This window comes from Triturus cristatus, chromosome 8 (assembly GCF_964204655.1).
Source record: "Triturus cristatus chromosome 8, aTriCri1.1, whole genome shotgun sequence".
Classification (NCBI taxonomy): domain Eukaryota; kingdom Metazoa; phylum Chordata; class Amphibia; order Caudata; family Salamandridae; genus Triturus; species Triturus cristatus.
In genome coordinates, this window is record NC_140591.1 from 1,168,673,977 (window position 1) to 1,168,698,209 (window position 24,233).

Sequence of the window (24,233 nt, forward strand, 5' to 3'; positions counted from 1 at the left end):
ACAAGCACTGGCAAAACCCATTTGTCTGGTCTTGATATGCTCAGTCATGCTGTGTCTCTGTGTAATATTCCTTCTATGGCTGTGTCCTTATTAGCCAAGGTTACTGTAGCAGCACTGTAAACTCGAGGATTAAAACACAAGGCATGGACATAGCTTTCTTCAAAAAGACATAGGTTTGCATAGAGACTTGGTACAAAATGTCATTGTGAATTTGTGCTTGCCTGTGTTTGCATGTGTTAGCCGTTGCAACGTTTGAGAATGAGGGCAGCAATGGTGGAGAATGACTCCTTTTCATTCTCTGCAGCATCAATGCAAAATCCCAATGAAACATCTGTCATTGACCAGATGAAAACAACAAGCCCCTCTTGAGATTGTCTGAAATATCTTATTTTGCTACATATGAGCTCTGGAGATAGCTCAAGCAGCCACTAATCAGATCTAATAAGGACCAACAATACAGACAAATTGAGCTTTCTAATTTGGACAAGTGTTCAAAAAGGAGTTTTAAAATTCATAGTATGCTGAATATATTTGTTTTTCTATGGCTTTGAAGGATGTACTTTCTGCTACTACTAACAGTCCTCAACATATTTCTTAACTATACAAAATTGCAATTGCAGTACCTGAGTCCCTCTCCATCTCCCTGGGACCAGCTGAACGAAGATAGCTTGCTTCCAATCTAGAAGATAAAAATGTGAATAATATTACTTTTTAGAAAACTACTAATGATGGGAATTTGAGTTTTTGGACGACAAACACACACAAGGTAATATTGATAGAAAGTAAAGTCCATTTACATGACCACGTACTGTTGAATTGACATTCGAATCCAGGTTGTAAAATTCCCATGACTGATACTAGGCAAACATCTGAACCTTTTGCGTGTTGTTCGGCACAGTGCATACAATGGTGCTGTACACCATGTCTATTCAGTATAGCAAGTGTTAGAGATATACGGTGATGCATTGCTAGACGTCACGCAGCAGCATGGTTTGTGTTCATTTATTAACCATTAGCGTGTTTTGCCTTAAATCCATAAACTGTGCAAATTCTGGAGGTGTACAATGAATGCAGCGTACTTTTCTAAACAACTTACATCTGGTAAAGTTATTATATATAAGGTATTGTTGTTGATTTTAGCACAAAGTTTAGTTACGTACAGTGTACAGATTTATCACCGCAACTTATGTGATTGTCCTTTTCATGGCTTACTAACACCAAGTCATTTTTTGAAGCGTGGAGGCTTAAATACTTCGATAGTGCGTTCCTAACATTGATTGTGCTTGTGGTACTTTGCATGTGGCTTGGCTACACAATGGAGACTTGTGGTACTGCCAGTTTAGGATCTGCTTCCTCAAAATCCTCTGAATGCGATGAAGGCTACTGCTCCTATCATATTGCATCCTCATGCCCTAGTCAGAGTATGTAGTACAGCTACAGTAAGGTCACCAGCACATTCCTTGTATAAAGACCTACTGAATGCACCATTCATCTCAATATATTTATTGGTGGCAGAGGGTTGTATGACGTTACAACGCATTCCGTTGCAACGCATGCCTTTACCACCCATGCGTTACAACGCAAATGCCATTACCACGCATAACCTTTACCACGAAAATGCCTTTATCACGCATACCTTTACAACGATTTTCGCTGTAAAACCATAGTTAGACTTGCCATCTTTTGGCGTGTTTCCCCTAACTTTTTGCTTTCCTACCTCCCATTTTTGACCCGGTTTTTGCTGGTGTAATGATTCTGCGCACTTTCCTCACTGCTGTCCAGTGTGAAAGTGCAAGTGCTCCTGTATAAAATGTGTTATGGATTGGTGTTTTCCATGATTGGCCTATTTGATTTATGTGTCAGTCCCTAGTAAAGTGCACTGCGAGTGCCAGGGCCTATAAATCAAATGCGGTTGGTGGGCTGCAGCACTGGATTGTGCCACCCGCACTAACAGCCCATAAAGTGTAACTCTGGCCTGCCATTGCAGAGCCTGTGCGAAGCCTGGGGCTGCCATGTCGACTTGGCAAGTGCACACACTTGCAAGTCCCTAAACCTTCCCTTTCCTACATGTGAGTTGCCCCTCTGGTAGACCCAAGGTACCCCCACGGGCAGGGTGCATTGTATGTGAAAGGTAGGACATGCCCTGGTGTGTGTGGCATGTCCTGATAGTGAATTACAGCCTACCTTGTTTTTCACTATTGCAAGGCTACCTGTTCCCCATAGGCTAGAATGGGCAGTTTGATTATTCCATCCTATAATCCTAACTGACCCAGGGAACATGGTAGAAAGTCGAGTTTTGTATGCCTGAACTCAGAATGGTACAATGCATCTTTTAGTGAAGTTGGTTTTAACATTCTGTGTTTGAAAATACCACTTTTAGAAAGTAGGTATTTTCTTGTCTAACCATCCAAACCTGCCTCGGCTAGGTTGTGTATTCCTTGTCTGGAGTTTGAGTGACAGGGCCTGGGGGATTCCAGGAAACAGGGTGAGTCAGCACAGGGCTGAATAGCAAGATCTACATGTAGATGGGTGGGAGGAGTGGCACCTGGGACCTGAATAGGGCTGTGCCTTCCCTCCACAATGCTAGCTCCACCTCCTGTGGTGCGTCTGATGTCCCTGGCCTACACTGTGAAAGGAAAGAAGGAGTCTTGTCAACAAAGTGCTCCAGAACTGGTTTGGACTAGGCAAAGGCCTCTCTGCTTTCAGAGAACAAAGAGAAATTGAGGATAAAAAGGGGGACCCAAACCCCAGAACTTTAGAACTCGCTGGAATCAAGGAACCTGCCAAGAAGAAGAGCTGGAAGAGCTGCCAGGAGGAGTACTGCCCCTTCGCTGTGTTATTACTTTGTTGGGTTGGCCTGCAGCTGCAGCTTCTGCCTTGGGCAGTGAAAGGACTGGACTTTCTCTACTTGTGCTCAGTATCTCCAAGGGTTTGAGGTAGAGCTTGCCCCCTGTTCAAGAAGTCTCAGGAACAGCAAAGACTTCATGCCCGACGCCATCTACGACGCTGCTGCCGACTCTGTGTCCTGAAGGCACCGCAGAGGGCACTGCCGTAACGCCGCACCTCGACCCTGGTCTCACCTCGACGCCTGCTGACGCCGCCACTGTGCCGCTGCTCGCACCGCGACCTGTGGGCACCGCACTCCGCACCGCCTCGCTTCACGACGATGCCTTGGTATCAGCGACGACGACGCTCCACGCCAGAATCGACAGCGCTGCTTGCACCGTGGTTCGAGGGCACCGCTCGTAAAGTTACACGACGCAACGCCCTCATCGCGCACCGCCGCCTTGGCCCACCAACGCCAGTGCCATCGACTCCAGTTCGTCAGCCGACGACAGCGCTTCAGCAACGACGAGGTAGCTGCCGCACCGTGACCTGCCAGCACCGTGACGAGCACCGCCTTCATCTCAGACCGCGACCCTGGTCTACCTTTGCAATTTAAAGACATCTTGCAACGCATCTAGTTTTAAAGGACTATACTGTGTATTTTTATCGTATTTGGTCTCGTTTTAAGTATATAAAAATATTGGATATTTTTCTAAACTGGTGTGGTGTCCTTTTGTAGTGCTTACATTGCATTACTGTTGGTTATGTGCAAATGCTTTACACACTGCCTCTAAGATAAGCTTGACCGCTCATGCCAAGCTACCAAGGGGGTGAGCAGGGGTTATTTTAGGAGTGTAACTCCCTTACCCTGACTAGGAAGAAGTGTCCCTACTTGGACAAAGGTGCAAGCCCTTGCCAACTAGAGACCCCCATTTCTAACAACCATGCATGGTAATGGCATTTTCATGTTAAAGGTTATCTCAGATATTACCCCTTCCCTGTGCGACCCCTCGCCCCCATTCTTTCTAAGAAATATTCCTGCCCAGTACACTAAAAATCTTGCCCTGCACGATTCCCCCATCCACAAACCCTTCTATCAAAAACCCTAAAAATGTACCCCTGCGCGACAACTCCCTCATCCCTTAAATTATTATTTTTAACTAAAATCCCCCTTACCTCTCCACGACCTCTCCTCTCCAAGCTCTTCCATCGTAAAGAGGAAGCGGAAGTGTTTTTCCGTTTCGAAGCGGAAGTGTTTGTTCGTTTCCTCTAACAACGCCGATTGCCTCCACACCTTTCAACAATCAATGTTTATTGACTGTGAAGGTGACGGTAACTGGTGCGTTTTTTTGGGGGGGGGGACACACCCCCCAAGCCCCCCTTTTTAAACATATGCGTTTTTTTGGGGGGGGGGACCCCTCAAGCCCCCCTTTTGAAACAGGTGTGTTTTGTTTGGGGGGGGGAGACCCCTCAAGCCCCCCTTTTGAAACGCAAGCTGTTCCGAGGTGTGTTGCAATTCCACATCTTTCAGCAATCAATCTTTTGTGTCTTTGAAGGCGACGGAAACAGGTGCTTTTTTTGTAATTGGAATTGTTTTTAATGTTCATTTATTATAAGTCTCGGGTGTGGCGCAATTTTTATGTTATAAACCCTGGGTCCATTGGTGACACTCTAACTGTATTGCCTTATTCATAGAAAAGCTAATGTTCTTCGGTTGTTCATGGCGTTTATCTTTTTTGAACTTCTAACTATTTTTTGACTCGCCGCAGTGTGTTTAAAGCTTATGCACTTGTCACTTGTTAGACAGTTTTGTTACCTAAGTAGAGCAGTGTCATCCAGTGGCGTCGCTAGACCTTCAGCCGACCGGAATTCTTTTTAATGTTCCTTTATTATTCAATGAAAGTCCGCATTAACAAGAGCTTGTACCTTTAACACACATGCCTTTACTACGTATCTCGTAGTAAAGGTATGCGTGGTAAAGGCTATGCGTGGTAACCATGCATGTGTTGTAATGCATGCGTGGTTAAGGGTATGCGTGGAAACGGCCGCGTTGTAGCGGCTGTTTCCGTGGCAGAGTTCTTTCACTTTATCAGTTCAATGAGCGATATTGCTCTACCTACAAAACAATAGCGCTTCCTTTGTGGCAGTGAGCATCCCCAACAGGATGGTGGTCTCATCCTCTTTGCCACAGTGTTTGGATGGTCTGAGCATGTACAATGACCATTCAGGAAAGAAAAGAGGCTTCATTACATAGAGGACGAAATATTGAATACCTTAAGCCTTCCCAAACATTCCAAATGCGTTCAACATACCATACATTTAAGACTGGCTCTGGTTAGCCAGATGCAACTGTTTATCGTTTCCTACTAGTACAGGCCCTACATTTAGGGATTTGCTTCATTAACCAAAGCAGGAGTACCCTATGTGTTCATTGCTATTTGCCCTAGCTGTCAAACCTCTAAAGCTCATGTCTCAATTACAAAACAGTTCAAAAAGGATTCTACAAAGGGGTGTTTGGTATGTTCTTAAACAACATCATTGTGTGTTTACAATATCCTGCTTTAGAACAGGAACCAGTAGCAGGTATTTTCCAAAATACTAAAAGAAACTGAGAACTTTGGAATAACACCGAGCCTAAGGAGTTTTACAAACAGATATGCAATAAAAAATACATAAGCATTGCAAGCTTGGGTAAAAAAAGACTGAAGTAAATGCTTGTGCAATTTATAAATATTGAAATACTATGTAATAGCAGCTTCATAATGAATCCAATTTTAAATAAAGTGCATTGCGTAGCAGAAGAAGGTTGTAAACAGAAAGCGGTTCTAAGAAAGAAACTAACACATTTATAACTAACAATTCATTTTCCCTTAGCAGTAATGGTTAAAAGCAAAATATATCCCGATTTTCGTGCAAAGAGCATTTAAGTAGCAGCAGTAACATGTGCAAATATTAAAGTACTATACAAAAACAGCTTCATAGTGAGTCCAAATTTTACATACAGTGCATCATGTAGCAGCGGAAGGTTATAAACCAAAAAGAAATTCTAAGGAAAAAAACGAACACATTTATAACTTTCAATTCATTTTCCCTTAGCAACAATGGTTAAAACAAGATAAATATCTCTCACCCCTATACCCACAGACAATTTGGAGGATCTTGTCCCGACAGGCTACAATGTCAAGCATGTCAACTGAAAAGACAAAGACGGACTGGATTTCACAGTAATTCACAAAACAGCATTGAACTGACTAGGGAATAACTACTAACCCTCACCTCCATGGAATTCTTCACCTGCCACTTTCCCATCTCTATTCAACAACAAAGACCTTCAACCTCACCTGTAGACTGCCGGGAGATAGCAACTTCATGTCTGAACAGATCACTCATATGAACAAACAAATCTATCAACCACATAAGTAACCACTACCTCAGGAGATCAATTTGCAGCAGACCCCACAACCCAGAAAAAAAAATCCGTGCGTTACCTTCAACATTTTATTGCATGCAAACAATTACTGAACTAGCTCCCGCAAAACGTTCAGTACTGACAGATAATTTTCAAATCACAGCCTTCATTTAGGGAACATTTGCCCTCCAACACGGACAATCAAAAACTTTTTTGCACTTGCATATACTTTGAACTGACTCCGTAAAGACAATTACTTTCTCCATCACCGTTCTCCCACAGACAACGTAAATAATCTCTAGATACTTTCAACAACTCCTTAAACGTATTTGCAACACACCTCTGCTGTGCCTATAAAATGGTGACTAAAAGGCCATCAGGATTTTGGTGTGATTGCTATAGACAGAACAAGAGTGCAAGGTCACGGCTGTGATTAAAGAGGAGTGCACTGATATTTTAAACTCACTACTACTCCTCAATAGCTAACGTTATCTTCACAACATTGAAACAACAAACCATGAACACTACACCTACTCCTCTCAGTTATCCTGAAATTCTTCAGCAACATAACATTCATACAACTTTTCAACATAGTCAGCAGCTTCACTACACATGAAATCCTCCCTGGAACCCTCATAACATGACAGACCCTCACTACCTGAAGAAATCCAACGTATCAATGTATCACCCTCCTCCCACAAAATTTAAAAATAAACAAAAGTTGTTGCATCAAACTTCAAAAGCAACATTTAGAGTACTGAAGGTTGTCCAACATCAAGATAGCCGATATGTTGTGTTATATGATTTCTGGGTGGTAGGGAATAGTGTGTTCTAAATGTCTATGCACCCAAAGTGATAAATATGTCCTGAGGTTCCCGAGGTTGGTGGAGGATTGGATGCTTTCATGGTTTGTGTAGGGTATTTTGATTGTGTGATATCCAATGTGGCTGAGGCTTGGGCCAAGAGCACAACGTTTTGTTACAGTTATTCACCTTCCCTGAAAGGCTGGACATGGAGAGATCTGAAGAAAGCATTAAAGAGTTAGAAGAGTTTATTCCTTTTGTCCTTTTATCTCCACCCAATGATTAATAAAGCAGACTGGATTATGATTTTGTGAAACTGGGATCTGTGTAATGAATGTCAGAATACTAAATATTTTAGCAATGAATCTGATCATTCCCTCATGTTTCTGACCAATGTTCAGAATAGGTTCACTCCAGGAGCCAGAAAATTGCAGCAACTTAAAGGAGGAATCACCCCTGTATTTTTAGGTCTCGCCTAGCGTTGCAGTGCAAATGCGCTGCCATCGCTTTGCGAGGCATGCAGTATACACTATAGTGTAGAAGCTTTGTGGAAGCTCCGCCCACTCTCCGGCCATTGACTTAGTTTCTAAATGAAGCCTTCCAACTGGTTTTAAGCTTGTTAGTCCCTCCCCATAACAGCCATGTCAGTCATTTGTGTCCTTCCACGGCTACTGGCCCCTTCACAGCAAAGACTACTTTCTTACTCCTGCAGTCCAATGCCTCCGCCGCTGCCCCCTCTCGTGCCTTGTCGCCCGCACACTTTGCTATTTGCAATGTGTAAATGCGAGTCCTATTGTATTGCCAATGCTTGTTGGTATTACTCTAATCTGTTTTACTCAGAGCTTTAGGGTCACAACATTATATAACCTACCCTGTAGATGCGACAATATCCGCGGTTCAGCAATTAGACGAAAGAAAATGTATGCTCTACGGCTTTCCCTTATTCGCCGCACTAATGTCAGTGCCGACAGAGCCCACAAGAGGGCAGCAGAGCTCCAAACAAAATGACTTTGCAGCAATTTATTTTCAAGACAATCAAACTGTCCATCTCAGAACCATCATTTCAATGTACGCTGCAGAATATGAACATTCTCTATTTCCATACATGTGGGCTAAGTAAAATTCAGCAATCCAACACACTTAAGAACTGATTTCAGACATTTTCAATTGTGCGCCCCAGGGAGTATTGTCCTCTTGTTCCGATCACGATATTGCTTCAAGAGGAAAGGTTTATCCATTCATTAAAAAGAGCGGCTTAAGGAGGAGCCTAGCGTGCAACCAAGATGGCCGCGTAGGTGCGAGGCTCCCGGGGACCTCCGCAACCTCCTACGACTATCCTGAATTAATCCTGTCTCGGATGAGGGGAATGTGTTGGTGAGCCTGAGCTGAGGTGGCACCCGTTTCCCGTTGTCAAATCGGACCTCAGACACCGGAGTAAGCACCGTTTGAAGTCTGCTGCCTTCTCCTCGCCAGACCCCGGATTTGCGCTGAGGGGTGACCCAGTGACAAAGTGAACAACAGCGGCGGGCCGGGCCTGGCGAGTCGCGTACCCCGCACTTTCGCTTTCGCACCCCCTTGCCGTCTCTGCAGGGTTGGGTCGCGGGGCTCTTTGTGCTGGTGTGGTCTCGCTGGGAGACTCGGCCTGCCCGCCGGCTGTGACCCATCCCGCCGATCTGGGGTGGCCCCCCCCGGAGCTTGTGGCCCTGATTGCTTGCCCTTCACGACGTGGCTGGTGCGACCGGGGGACTGGTGGCCATGGCCACGAAACAAGATGGAGATCGGGCAAAGACCAAGTCGACCCGGCGTGGCACCACCCCTCAGGTCAACAGTATGGACCGCTACACCCTCCAGAAGGGATCTCCCGGCGGACCGCACAAATCCCCTGAGGGCCCTCCTGATGCCCCGGACCTCCCCACGGGTCTGACTCTGCGGGATGTCATGGGCGCCATCGCCGAGATGAAGGCCTCGGTGGGCCAGCGGTTCGACACACTGGCACAGAAGATCGACTCGGTCCTCGTGGATGTTGGCCTGGTGAGGGCCGATCTTTCCAAGACCAATGACCGAGTTGATTCTTTGGCCCACACCGCATCGGGCCTTACCACTGAGGTGGCGGTACTACAGGCAGAGGTGCGCCGGCTTGGTCAGGCGACCGCGCTTATGGATCGGCGCCTGGAGGACTCCGAGAGTCGGGCCCGGAGGAACAACATCCGCACCATTGGGGTGCCCGAGGGATGGGAGGAAGCGGCGGCGGACCTGTTTGTGGAGGACCTGATCGCTACCCATCTCCAGCCACGGGGGCTGAGTAAATTCTTCGCTGTGGAGCGGGCCCACGGGGTTCCCGGGGGAAGGCCGAAGGTCGGGGCCCCTCCGCGGCCTCTCATTGCCCGGATCTTCAACTTTCGGGACAGAGACGCTATCCTGCAAGCATCCAGACTGCATGGGCCGGTTAAGCTTGACAATATGGAGGTGAATTTTTACCCCGATTTCACCCCAGCGGTCCAGAAGCAGAGACTGAGCTTCCAAGGCGTCAAGCGCCGTCTTCGGGACCTGAACCTTAAATACGCTATGCTCTTCCCGGCCAAGCTCCGGCGCGCCCGACGCTCGGCTGACCGGCCCCACGCGTGTCATGGTGCGTGTGTGGCACGCGGCCAATGTGGCGATGGGGTGGAAGGACCGTCTGACCCGGGCAACACCACTATACGCGTCCGAGCGGTTGGGCTCCCTGTGGACCTCGAAGGGCTTCGAGAAGTGGGACATGATAGGCATCAGTAAAGTGGGGGATCTCTGGACGAGGGGAGGATTCAAAACGTTCAAGACGCTGCAGACGGAATTCCAGTTGCATGATAGGGAGTACTTTCGGTATTTGCAGATCCGTCATGCACTGGGCTCCGTCTTCCCGGACGTTGCATCCATCCCGGAGTATTCCCCCCTGGAGGATAGAGTGCTGGATGGACACGTTCCGGACAGCACGATCTCACTGATCTACAAAAAACTGATCAATGACCGCTCAGGATTGCTGACTGCCCTTCGCGAGGCTTGGGTTGCCGATGGACTGGAGCTGGACGACGAGGACTGGACCTCTGCGGTGGCCTCCCCGAAAGAGGTGGCCATACCGGCCCGCCTTCGCTTCGTCCAGCTCAAGATACTCCACAGAGTCTACATGACGGGGCCAAGGCTCCTGCCTATGGGCTATGCTGTGGACGGGTTGTGTAAGCGTGGGTGTGGTGCTTTGGGGACCTTTCTGCATATACTATGGGAATGCCCGGAGGTGGAGCAATTCTGGCGTGGTGTGCATGAGGTCCTGCGTGTGGTTACGCATGTGGTGCTGCTACCCGAAGCGAGGAGATGCCTGTTGAATGTGTGGGAACCTACCGACTACTCGGCGCCACAGACGTGGTGGGTGACTCTGGGATATATGGTGGCCAAGCGTGATATTGCTCAACTGTGGGGATCCCAGAGGTCCCCGACTGTCTCGGCCTGGAAGGAACATATGGACTGGTGCATGTTTCGGGAAAAGGTGGTGTATGTAGCGAGAGGTAAGCCTGGGACATGGGTGAAAGTTTGTGGCCCCTGGAACGCCTACCGCGGGGGGATTTGTGCTCCGCCGTTATTGCCCGATCCGTCGCCTGCCCCATCCCCTTAGCCGATCCATCTTCCTTGCTCTGGGCATTGAGTTTACCCAGCCCTAGTCCTGATCTCTTCCCCTTCTTGATACTCCCATGGACTGGTAGGGTCCCCCTTCTAGGGGAGCACATGCTGCTATTTCTGACTGTGGATTGCCTTGTGGGTTTGTTTTTCTGGTTGTTCTTTCAGTTTAAAATGAAACCGTATAGTGTGGCCCGGATGGTGTGGCTATCAACGCTGTTAATTCCTGTGCTTCTTCCTCAGCCGCAATGCACGCTCTACAATGTGTATCATATGCTCCTTTTGTTTACTAGCGGCCGGCCGGAAGGTTGTAGGCCCATCTTTGTATATTTTTATGTGTTTTGTAATAAACGGTTTAAAAAAAAAAAAAAAAAAAAAAGAGCGGGTTAAGTGTTTTTTACACTGGAAAATAAACATCCGGGATTGAAATTAAAAAAAATCTGAGATTTAAGTACTCGAACATTCCTTGCTGAATACAAACGTGTCCCCTACCTCTCCTGGCTCTACCAGTCTCCTGTATGTGACAATCTCTTGGGGCTCCCAGACATTTCCCAGGTCACAGCACGGGCAAGAAGATGTACTCTGCAGGAGGAAGAGAGGCTCTGCAGCAGGTGAACCGTGCGCAGCTTGTTCTAAAACCCACAGCATAGCAAATATGCAGTAAATACGTTTTAAAAATGACTTTAAAGGTTTCTCTTTGCTACAGAGTACATGCAGTTCTCTTAGTTTATTGACTCGTTCAAGTAACTGAATTGTGTAGCTGTGGTGCGCCAGACCCCTGGACAGCTCACTTCACTGGTGTTACATTTTGAAATAATGCAGCCTGCTGGGACCGCTGTGTGCATCTCCCAGCCTCTCCTGAGGCTTGCCCAGCACCATGCTGTCATGACACTTCTAACTGCGCCTGCCGGAGTCCGCGAGTCAGCTGACTCTAATTAATGTACGCTATAAGCCCGAGGCAGCTGTGCTCTGTTTTAGGGCCTCTCACACCCTGTTAGGTGGTTCTGCAGTATAAAGGCAAGTCCTTGCTCCTTTTAGTGTTAATTCTTAGTGGAGCCATGTGACCTGCTTTCTAGCTGTCAGCTTTTTAAAAAACATTTTTTTTACTTGTGGTGAAATCTGAGGCTGTTACTAGTTACTTCACAAGACTTCCTTTCCTGCTTACAGCATTCGCTTATGAATAAGGTGGCCCCTGCAGTGACAGCTTTACCGACTTAGTTCACCCCACTCCAAGTGAAAAACCTTTTCCCATCACATTAATTTTTTGCATGGCCTCGTCTTGGACAACAAACACCACCTGGTAAAAGTGATTTGTTTTATGCTCCTTGTTTTACCATGCTCCTTTTCTTTTATTTTTGTCTAATTGGCATTGCTTCTGGCTTTTTATTCTTATTAGTCAATACATTATGCCAACCAAAATTCACAAGTTTATTATATGATCAGCATTGTACAAGAGAAGCAATAAAATAGCAATAGAATAAAACACATACTTCCTATCACTTTTATGAAATATTTAAGTAAACAAGACTCGGTGTCAAGAACAGAAGTATGGGCATGGTCTTCAAAGCTACGTCATGTGAAGTGATGCTCGCCCTCTTTCATATCTGCCAAGGTTTCAGATTGCTATGTATGATATTTTGATAATTTCGTTGTAATTATGACTCAGCCACCTCTTGAATTTGCAGCAGTTTTAAGATCTTTCAGTTTCTTGTTGCTCAAATGGGTCAGATTTCTGATGTTTCCCTCATCTTTTATTGGTTGATTTTGCTGGCCAGAAAAGTGTCACTCATAGTCGTTCTAATGGCACTCATAATTACACAGAAATTATGAAAATGTCACACACAACAATCTAAAACCTTGGCAGCTATGCCTCGTGCTTCAGCTGCTCGGTGTTTCCCCCACTGGGACACCGGAGCAGTAAACCCCGAGCCCTGCAGCGCACAAGGAACTTCACTTCCATTACATTCCATTAAAGGAACTATTTGGTCAGAGCACGAGCCCGAAGCACTTCCACACTTGGGGTGCGGGAGCCTGCGAGTGGAATGTGAATAGGAAAGCAGTGCACCACATTGGGATGAGTGCCGTGTGCATCGTCGAAGGAAAAATATTTTTCAGATGCGTCAGTGCTTAATTTGTCAAATAATGAGTACCGGTTCCCAAAGCTCTGCTCGGAAGCCCTATTAAATAAATGTCTGCGGGCCGAATACCAGGGCTCTCTAGAATTGAAACCACCCCAGGCCTCTTTAATCCAGTACCAGACATCCTTGGCTCGTTTACTCCTCTTGCTGGCTCCTGCTGTCTCCCTTTGTCACGGTACTTAAGTCTTTCTCATCCTCTTTCTTTCCCCTTTGTGTGTTTATGGTGAGCATTCGAGACCTCTTGTATATACTTTAGTATATACTTATTATATACTTATATGTGTATGTTTTATGTGGGCTCTGGAGATCAGCACTAGGACTTGTCTGCTTCCGCTTAAGGACTTTTTTTTCTGTTCAACTGCCTCTATGTCTTGATAGAAAACGACCACCAGAGGTCAGTAAAATACCAGAATCACTTTAGCATGCTCTAGATTCCAGTCCATATAAAATTGTCTTCCACGAGCACCCGTTGACAAAAATATTTTTTTTAAATCTTGTATTTTCAGTGATATGACCACCGAAGGCCCTGATTTTATATTAAAAATAGAGCTTTGTACTATACCATTTCCCGCTGAAAGGCAATATTTCTCTCCATGTTCATACCTGGCATGTCACGCAGTTTGGTGCTTACTCTCCCTCCATTTTAAAGAACAGTAGATGTTCAGCACCCAGGCTAATGTGCTGCAAAGGTAAATACATATAGGTTCCCAACGGCGAGACTGATTGCATTGCAAATGCTTGTTTATTCTAACTGGCACTCAACTCAGTTGCATGTCACGGACTGGGAGGCAATCAAGTCTGTGGGGTGAAGCCTCTGTGTGAGAAAAATATTCAGGGTAAGGCTCAATTAAAAAATGACACCGGAGACTTAGAACCAGATATGCACACCTCACTGATGATATAGATCCTGCACATGATACTGCAGCAGATGTGGTGGCCAAAAAGCATCCTCTGGGGGAGCTGCATGATAAACTAGATATGTTCTCATTTAAATCACACTCTCAAAGATTGCATAGAGAAGATAATGCTGGGATGAGGTTAGCATTGATTTTGCATAGACAGAGACCTAGGACCCTATCCTGAAGGCAGGGGATGAATCTGACCAGAAGCTATATATCCAGGCTGGCATAAACAAAGTTTTATAGAGCTCTCTAACCACACTGCACCCAGCAGGGGGAGTCAACATGAGGTCTGTACAACATTAAGTTAGTAGAATGATCATACTATCCTTCTACCTAAAGAGGTTGGCAGAATTGTTGGAACTCCATACTGTGGAGGACCTTCGATCAGCATTAAAGGGTAAGTGCAGGGGAAAAACACAAGGTTCAGATGGCTTTCTTCACCTGACCTGTTGCTAGAAAAGTACTAGAGGTACAGACTGAAGCACTGGAGAAGGGATGATAACCAAACCTAAGCCTGGTAAAGGTTTAGATGACTAAAATTTATACAGACCGCCCTCTCTAAAATAAATACAAAATGGTAAAATATTATACAAAGACCAGGTTAATAGACACATGAAGGTTACGCCTCCACTGGTCTCTTGAGATCAGCCTGGATTTATTGCCAGTAGATTCATAATTGCTAACTGCAACGTGCCCACATCTGGCATTCTCTTATGGTAGATCTGGGGGAGGGGAGGTCACTAGAGAGCCCAGACTGCCCAACCAAGAAGGCGGCTTGCTATTGTGGCACTGATTCTTCATGCAAAAATATTTTTCTAACTTATTCTTCAGTCCCCTGGTACAGACTCGAAAGTTTGGTAACAGTATTAAGGCACCCCACAGCCCCTGAAAAAGCCATTGCTTGGACCCTGCTACAGTCTGGGCATTATATAGCTGCGGAGAGGATGGAGCAGGCTAACTGCAAGTGCCATGCAGTCGAGGAGGTGAGCAGCAGCAGTTTCAATAGTACTCGACGCTGGGAAAGGTGAACACAGGATGCCATCCAAACATGGTGGCAGCGCTGAAGGGCTGCGTAGATTGTGGGGGTCCGCAGAGGCTGGCGGAGCTGGGATATGGGCTTCCGGCCTGTGATGCCCTGGGTCCGTCTGGAAATCAGAGAAGGTTAGTAGCAGGCGTGTACCTGACAACCCGAGTTGCCATGCTGCAGCTACTTTTGTCGACCCCAGCCTGCAAACAACAGTGCCAGGCCTCTAGTGAAGGCGCTACAAGAGGGCCTATTACTGCTATAGTCATTACGTGAGCGGGAGTGTGATGGCTCCAACTACAGGTGAGATGCATCGCTGGGTCCTGGGCCTACACTAACGGAGAATACCTATTGCAGTGACACTAAATAAATCACTGCCCTTTTAGAAAAAAGAGCATTACTGACGGGTTGTTGGCTTGAGCGTCCGGTGCTACACTATTGGTGCCTTATGAACACAAAGTGGACCATTCAGTCCTGGAAGAGAAAAAATGGCCAAAACACATAACAAACATCCCAAACTGATGTTCGAGAGGCAACATGCATTGAGAGCCCCCTTGGGCGAGGACTGTCTTAGCTCCACGGAAAAAGAATGAACTGAGAAACAGAAAAGGACAACATAAAGGTGCTTCTCCTTGAAATGAAGAAAAGCCTTCAAAATATTGATGAAAAGAGAGACACACTGTCTGATTGCATGGATGGAATTAAAGAAAGGGTGAATGACTAGATATGGCAGAGCAATGAATCTCGGATGCTGAGGATGACAGTACTGAACAAAAGAAAAAAGTGCAGCGCCTTGAGAAGAGGCTGAAATGATACGCCTGAAGAATGAGGATCTGGAACTCTGCTCACACCACCTTGAGATTGCCGGAAGCGACAAATACTGACCCATGCCACAATATGTCAAGAGGATGTTTCAGACCATGTTCAAGGAGGATTAGTTTTAATCTCTATTTGTGGTGGAAAAAGAGCACCACTTGTTTCCGCCTTCACATGCCCAACCCCCAGTCACATACTTGCAAAAATGTTGGAATTACAGGGACCGTGATACTGTCCTAATGATGGCAAGGGAGAAACAAGACTTGAACTTCGAAGGATCCTCAATTGGACTGTATCTTGATTTTTCCATGGCCACTCAAGAACCGTGCAACTTCTTCATACATGTCAAAAAGAAGCTGTAGCAGAAAGGAATCAACAATACAATGCTGTATCCTGCAAAGCTAGAAGTTAACCATAAAGGAAAATCTTACTTTTTTACTGATCCCAAAGTCATAATGAACTTTTCACAGAGCGACGTGAGGCAGTGCTCGCAGAGACTTGTGGAGAACTCTCAAGGTGTGGTTATCCACTCTATGAGTATCAAGGACTGAGGCGACAATATGGTGTACAGGAGTCTTTATGAACTATATTGGATATAAGGTGGGGAAATTATGCCATTTTTCTCCTAAACTGACTCTCCGCTCTTGGAGGGGGAAGGAGCTATTTCTAGTCATGATCCAGATCAACATATGATGAAACCCCGGGCAGTAAGAGGGATTGATTTCAACAAAGCATCGGGTGAGGGGCGGAGCTCCCCATATTGGTAATAAGACACTTTTGAGTGTAATTTGTACCTGTTCTAACCTAGGGTTTTGGGTTTATTGTTATGGCTTTCACTGAGTGTGGGGGTCTCAGTGGGGGTGGGAACTGAAGATTTCTGTCTGTTTACTCACGCTGCCTGTTTTTATATCTGAATGTTCAAAACACATATATCTGTTTTAGGTGAACAGTATCCACCAAGTTTGGTCAGTCACCTGATCAGTTTCTTTTCCCCAAACAACACATTATCAGCCTCTCTCCTGGGAAAGTGAAAAAATTCAAGTAACAAAAAGTTTACGTTTATGACGTGGAAACATCCAGGTCTCAATAACCCAAAGAAGGTAAGATTGGTCTTCTCTTACATGAAACGGCAACATTTAGATATTATGTTTCCACAGGAAACACATCTCATGCAGTGTTCTGAATAAAGCTTTTTAAAACTATTTTGTTATAATAATACTGGAAGTCTCTCCAGTCATTAGATGAATAGTAGTTACATTGTCTATCATCTGTTAGTTGTATGCCTGCATATTTTTATTACTTGTTTCTTGCTCAAGTCTGTTTCTAAATAATTACTTGTTGGGTGCATTAACACAGGGAGGGTCTAAGAATTACCAGACTTGAGCGTCCTGTGGTAACCCAGTGCTTTAAAGTGTTTAGCAGCCTAGATTGCACAGACTGAACTGGAGGATTTAGATCTGAATGTGGGCAAGGTTACGGGGGAGTGTATGGTTCTGTCAATTTCTGGACTCACCTGTCACTGTCCTTGTAATGTAATGTAATAATGCAATGTAATACAATTCTTATAAAGCGCACGTACACCAATTGGTTTCATGGCGCTGTTTCTAGGACTTGCCGAACCCCGGTGGAATTCATTCATATGCTTGGGTAAACAACCATGTCTTAAGGGATTTACTAAAGCTCAACAGGTCAGTGCATGATCTAATTTCCGGGGGAAAGGAATTCCAAAGTCTGGGTGCCAAAGTTGCAAATCTACAGCCCCCTTGACGCTTCAGCTTGAAGGTGGGAGTGGCCATGAGATGAAGGTGCACCGAGCGTAGGTTATGTGAGGGAGTGTACCTTTGAATAAGACTGTCGATAAATTTGGGGCTCCGTCCATATAGAGATTTAAAGACCAGACATCCCACTTTAAAGGCGCAGTGCTGGGGGATGGGAAGCCAGTGCAGCTTCCTCAAAAGTGGAGTGACATGGTGCCACCTAGGTTGCTGGTGGATCAGTCTAGCCGCTTGATTATGTACCAACTGTAAGCGTTTGGTTAAGAATAGTGGCATACCAAGGTAGACTGAGTTTGCATAGTCTAAGTGAGACATAATCGTGGCTATCATAACCTGTGGTGTCAGTGCTTCCTGTGTGAGTAATCTGCTGATCTTTGTGATCTTTCATAATTAGAAGAAGCAGGTAGAGATCACAGAGCCAACTTGAGTTTTTAATGACAGGTCGTTATTTATTGAGACACCAAGACTTTTTCCATCAAGAGAAGGGGTGGAGGAGGGTCCAAGTTCCGTTGACCAAAAATGTGGGCCCCAGAAAATATGGCCGCCCCCCGTCAGGACCAATTTGGTCATGCCTGAGATAAGCTTTAAATGGTTATAGTCCATCCAGTGACGGCTGTGCAGCATGGTAGACTGAAATTCAGAAGCTGATTGAGGTGAGTTGTCGATGGTGAACATTAGTTGTAAATCATAGGCGTAATTGAATGTAGCAACTTTCCTTTCCTTAAGGGACCGGATCAGAGGGAGGAGGTAGAGATTAAACAGATGGGGGGGGGATAGCGAGGAGTCCTGCGGAACCCCGCAAGCGGTTTTTAATTTTGGAGCCGTGAACTGGGCAGTGCGGACTGACTGGGAGCGATCCTCTAGAAAGGAACTGATCCAACTGAGAGCTCAGCCCTGAATATTGATAGAACAGGTAGCACTAGTCAAGATTATGATCTTTCCTTGCTGCTTATATGTCATTCAAGGTGTGATTTGTCTACAGTTTTGGTCTAGGTTTGTCGAGTTAGATAGTATGGTGTCATCCCTACTATGGGCAAGTTCACTCCCTAGGATAACATTTTCAACTTTGAATTTGCCCTGCAAAAGAGAGGGGACTGACAATGTCTGATTTTGAGTTGCATTATATAACTGCCCAGCTGCAACATTTGCCTCAGTGGCTGGGTGATGAGCCTGGCAGGGACCATGCTGGATGGTTGCTGCAGTGGAAAACTACTGGATGTGGTATATTTAGTCCCTCATAGGGCTGGCACTGGAGTGCTACATTTTGTATATCTAATGCCCAAGATCTGGAACAGACTGATCAAGAATGTGATAAAGCGTGTTCCCTTCTGGTCTGAGGCAGCCATGTGGGGTCTTCTACATTTCTTCCCTTGCAGAATTGTGAAGGGTATTTTGAAATGGATAGATAGAGAATGCCACACCATGGGTAATTTATACAAAAACAAACATTTTGCAATGTTTGACAAAGCAGGGAGATTAGTGACAGTCTGTTAGACATAGACAATAGCTTTTTGTCAACCTCCACTGTTGATTGTAAGTGTGGAAAGAATACAGGCTTCCCAGTTTCCTTTCTTCCTGCCCGCCTAGTGATGGTTGGGACATCATGCAGTTAGTAGTGAGATGTGCTGCTGAAGGCCATCTGCCAGCCAGACTGTTGTCTGTTGTTAATTACCAACAGATGTTGATCTGCAAATAGTTAAATGTATTTAAAGAACTCCAAGAGCAAGTCACTAGCAATCACCTATTATGTGAATATTAATGAGGCATCAAACTATGACTCTACACCAAAATAGACACCTTCCAAGTTGTGGACAGTGTATTCATTTTCACAAAAAAAGGATGATCCACCTCAGCCCACCTTTTTGCCTTAGTCAATTGGCGGAACCCTTTAACAGTTTAGTAGCAAACAACCATTAATGGGTTTGTCTGTCACTGCACTTCATTGGCTCCTATTCTACCTCTCCTGTACTTATTAACTCACTCAAATAGGCTACTGAATATCTCAAACAATACTGGTCACTTGGGCTATGTCATAAGATTCAATCCCTTCTACTGTGATCTTCAACCTACATATTAACCACAAAAATTCTCCTCTCTAACTACGGTAACAGAATGGCAATGACACCCAATTGCGCCTGAAAGTCTTTCAAAGACTGTCTCTTCATTATCTAGGCACAGAGTTAAAGAACCTACTTGAAACTTAACCAAAACAAGGCGGAATATGTCCCAGATCTAGTTGTAACCCTACATCATGAATTCTAGCCACAAATCAAAATCACTTGACTTTTTCTGTTACTGTTACCTCTTCTTTAAAACCTCTGGTGCAAAGGAAACACACACACAGCATGGTAACAACTCTTACTTGAAAAGCTAAATCATACTGCCCTGAAGCAGACTACAGAACCTGTGCTCAAGGCAAGGCCAATCCTATCCTTGCACAAGGATAAACCATTCCAACATGAGCTACTCACTTTGCCTCTTACTTTTTCACTGAGTTGTTTACGTATGCCTCCACACACTTATACTGACTCCCTCAACAATCTACCCAACTCAGCACTGTTTCTACTACAAAAACAACGGCACTGATTCTCATACTCAACTCACTCAACCCCTGCTATGTTCCCTCTGACCTCTTCATCCATTAAACTATTGACTTACTCTTTATAAAACAAGCATTCACTAAGCTCCTGCTCAGTTTACATCACTGCTCAACACATGTACAACAAAAGATGCTGAAATGTGCAAGTGATGTATTATGAAGTGAAGGTGGAGTGCATAAGAGGAGGCACGTGTATGAACTAGCATAACTTTGGCATAATTTCAGGCACCACACACAGAGTGGTGCCTTGCAACATTTTGTGAATCACAAAGATATTAAACGTTTTGTGACAATGTTCTGTCTTCAGCTAGAACTTCAGATGTGAGTCTTGTACCCAAATTATATTTTAAATCGCAATAATATAGAATTCATGTATTCCCTTTATTTGTGCCTCCTTGGATTTACGTTTCCCTGGGCTGAAAGTCATAGCTAAAACAAAAACGTGATTCTGAGTAGATGGGGGTAATTCTATTTAACCATGAGGCTGTTGTGGTGCTGCCTAAGCATTCATCTGTGATCAGCTCCAGGGGATACTCCTCCGCAATGGCGGAGGAGCGTTCCCCACTGGCTCAGAGCCAGCAGGTGAAAAGTAAAACAATATACTAAAATTGTTTAATTTTTCATTTGCCGGCTCTGAGCCAGCGTGTGCAGGGAGGGGTGTGGCCCAGGCCATGGGAGGGGAAGAGGACTGGTTTGTGCACTTATAAGTGTGCATATGTGTTTGGACATCAAAACACACATGTGCACTCAGGTTTCTCCCACTGGGCTGAACTGATCAGCCGGGTTGGAGAAACAGCACAGACTCCCTGCTCTGAGCGGTGCGGTGCGGAGCGTCAAACCAGCCTGCTCAGGTCAATCACTGGGACAGCAGCAGAGACTCCCTGTGCAATCTCCGCTCTGCTCTCATGTTATGAGAGGAGCGTGGGGATTGCAAAGGGAGTCTCTACTGGTGTCCCAGTGTCTGCTGGGACCAGGAAGCAGCAGAATACCAAGGCGCGAAGAGCGATCTGGCCAGCAGCTTCAGGTAAGTGTTTTTTTTTTTTAAATTAACCTCACCCTTCCCCCACGTCGTGCTCAACCGTGCTGCCCCCACCAGCCCCACCATCTCATCATTGTGCCGGCCACCACAGATCAGCTCACTAGCAGGGCAGAGTTACTACACGCATTCTAGAGTGCCCTGATGAAGAACTGTACTCTTAGGGAGCATTCTTGCTCAGATCTATTAAATGTTCCAGATGTTATTAGTCATCTGCAAGACAAGGGAGAGCTTGACTGTATAAGAGAGTGTTTGCAAATTAACAGTGCAGCAAGGTAGTAGCCACGGTCATGGGATGGCTAATGTGAGTTTCAAAGACTAGAAAAGAACACTATTGGTTTCCTATGAATACAAGCCAGAAAATCGAAGTTTGGTGCACACTTAGCAGGGTTCCAAAACAATTTCGTCCCGAGCATCCCCAGCACAATCTACAAAAGACCAGCTTGGTTGATTGAGTACTGTTAGTGCTGTCAATCAACCAATCTTAGACTACTCTGTACTTGATTCACTCTCCTACAACTTTAGAAAGAGCTTCTCATCAATCTGAAGTGCTCCTGTTGGAACAGGAATACCCCCTCCATGGTGAGCGGGTGTGTACTCCTTCCTGAGTGCTAGACTGAATGTTAAACTGAAGACCGAACAAGATTACAACCTGTTACTGAGAACCCTATTGAACTGTGTAGTGTTTCGTTTTGCTGTGTGATTAAATTACTTTCTTTTACCTAAAAGGTAAGCACAGGGCTGGACAAAATGCTATGATATCTCTTTTTTTCCGGAGTTTTATATTGCGCGCGAACTTGACCCAAAGGTATCAGGTATCGGAGCGCTCTACATGATCACCAGTTGCATTACATAAGAACACATTCATTTTTTGTTAGGCACAGGGAGATTAAGTGATTTACCCAAAATCACAGGATATTGAGCGTCGTTGCTGAGACTTGAACCCGGTTCACCAGATTTGAGGTTTATCGCCCTAGCAGTTAGGCCACATTCTCTACCCTACAATTCCCAACCTTACATGAAATATCTTGTTAATTATCAGGGAAATAATTTCTCCCTTGTTGCCTTCCCTTTGTCAGAGTTGCCCTTTTCTCGATTGTGCGATTCTTTTTGAGGTCTATTTTCACCCACGCAAGACAACTTTTGTTCTTTGCCTGGTGTAGCACACAGTGGCATCCAAAAACACATGGAGTTTGGTCATCCTTCTGCCTTTTCCTAACAAGGCCCAGTAACTTGGATCCGATAGGTGGATGTGGTAGTTAATAGCCATCTTCCTTACGCACCCATTGCATAGAGTTTAATACCAAGAGGATGCAGCTGGAGATAGCTCTTAGGCTCGATTCTAATATTATTCAATTATTTTTTCTTAGGCTCGATTCTAATATTATTCAGTTATTTTTTCCATAGACCTTTACCTATTAAAGTACATAAATGAATTAACCATTCCAATCTTCCCAACTGAACTAGACATAAACAACCAACGTATTTGAAACCATTTGACATATGGTACATTTTTGTGCTATAATGGGATGCATCCTAAAAGGAAATACCTTCTGCAAATTTGTTCATTGTTATTGCGTATTAATGTGCATCATTCTGAAGAAAATACTGCTCCTTGATTACTTAAGGGATGGACAAAGTTTGAAGCAGAAAGTATAAATGAAAAAGATGTTTCTCTTGGTTGACTGTTCTGAGTGCTAGTCCCTCATAATACGGCCCTGCGAAGCCTTTGAGAGCTTGCCCTGGGACACCAGTGGCAAAAAACCTCAACAGTTGGACTCAATGGGCTCTGCACTGTGGCGCGCTGAATGGGGTCTGACATCTCCATTTCAGTAAGACAACAATTACTAAATACTCACCGATGCACATAACGTTTTGCTATACTGCCTGCCTCCTGTTGCTAACACTGTTGTTCAGAGCCCTGCATTATCACAAGTGCGTAGAGGGGAATATGCTTGCAGGGTGAACGGTACAGATTTCTTCACTCACTATTTAGCTACCCTCATAATCTCCTCTTATGAAGAAACTTTCAAAGCCAAGCGAGCACAGAAAGACTCAGTCTGGAATTCGGTTTACGCGCATTTGATTTCTCTAGTGTGCAGACGTCCATGATGCGCAGAGCTAAATTGCATGCACTGCAAGGAGAGGAAACCCTATTATAGGGTCTTGACAGCTTAATCTTTATTCCCACTGCTTGGCAGAATCTCATACTGATGATTTGGCAAGTGTCTGTAAAGACTGTGAAGTGTACATTTAAAATGTCAGCATTTGGCGTATTCGGAGACCACATCCTTAGAACACAGATTCAGCTGAGGCTGCAAGGAACCTATTACAATGGCTAGTTACTCACCATTTCAATTTAATCCACGAGATTTATGAAAAAGGCAGCTGAATCTATTACAATGGCTACTCACAATTTCAATTTAATCCACAAGATTTATGAAAAAGGCAGCTGAATCTATTACAATGGCTACTCACAATTTCAATTTAATCCACGAGATTTATGAAAAAGGCAGCTGAATCTATTAGAATGGCTAATCACAATTTCAATTTAATCCACGAGATTTATGAAAAAGGCAGCTGAATCTATTAGAATGGCTAATCACAATTTCAATTTAATCCACGAGATTTATGAAAAAGGCAGCGGAATCTATTACAATGGCTAGTTACTCACCATTTCAATTTAATCCACGAGATTTATGAAAAAGGCAGCTGAATCTATTACAATGGCTAGTTACTCACCATTTCAATTTAATCCACGAGATTTATGGAAAAGACGGATGAAAAATATATTTACCTCAAGCAGCAGATTTAAAATGGGTGCACTGGAAGCAAATACATATTTAAAATGAAACTAATCCAATTTCATGATCTGTCACGTTACACGCATTTCCCCCCAAAAAACAGCACATGCTAACAGTTCAGCTAAATAGTAACCGAAACCGTCGACAGGCTCCAAACGCTGACCTTTCCTATTTTCCTCTCCTGTTCCTACGAGCCAGTAAATAATCTCTGCAGCATTTGTTTGAGATACTCAGCCACATAATGCATACAATTAAATAACTCCCAGAATGGCTATTCCTATGAATGTAAATATATCAGGCCACCGCTCGCAGTAGTCACTGTATAATAGACATAAGGATATTTTAATTAAAAATGCCCTTAAGTGGAGAACCATATAGTGCCTACAAAATCCGCTACCTTTAATCCCTTCCATGTAATAATGGCATCCGTGTATCAATTCCTCATACTGTGCAGCC

The 24,233-nt window shown here is 44.8% G+C and overlaps 1 protein-coding gene across 6 annotated transcripts in view; it reads right to left on the bottom strand.

The window, feature by feature from the left end:
• INPP4A (inositol polyphosphate-4-phosphatase type I A) overlaps nt 1–24,233 on the bottom strand; it is an 857,226-nt gene that overhangs the window by 522,486 nt on the left and 310,507 nt on the right. For all 6 annotated transcript variants that reach the window (XM_085622821.1, XM_085622820.1, XM_085622817.1 and 3 more), the window contains exon 5: nt 624–679. The gene's annotated coding sequence lies outside the window, so the exon portion shown is untranslated. The remainder of the gene's footprint in view (nt 1–623; nt 680–24,233) is intronic.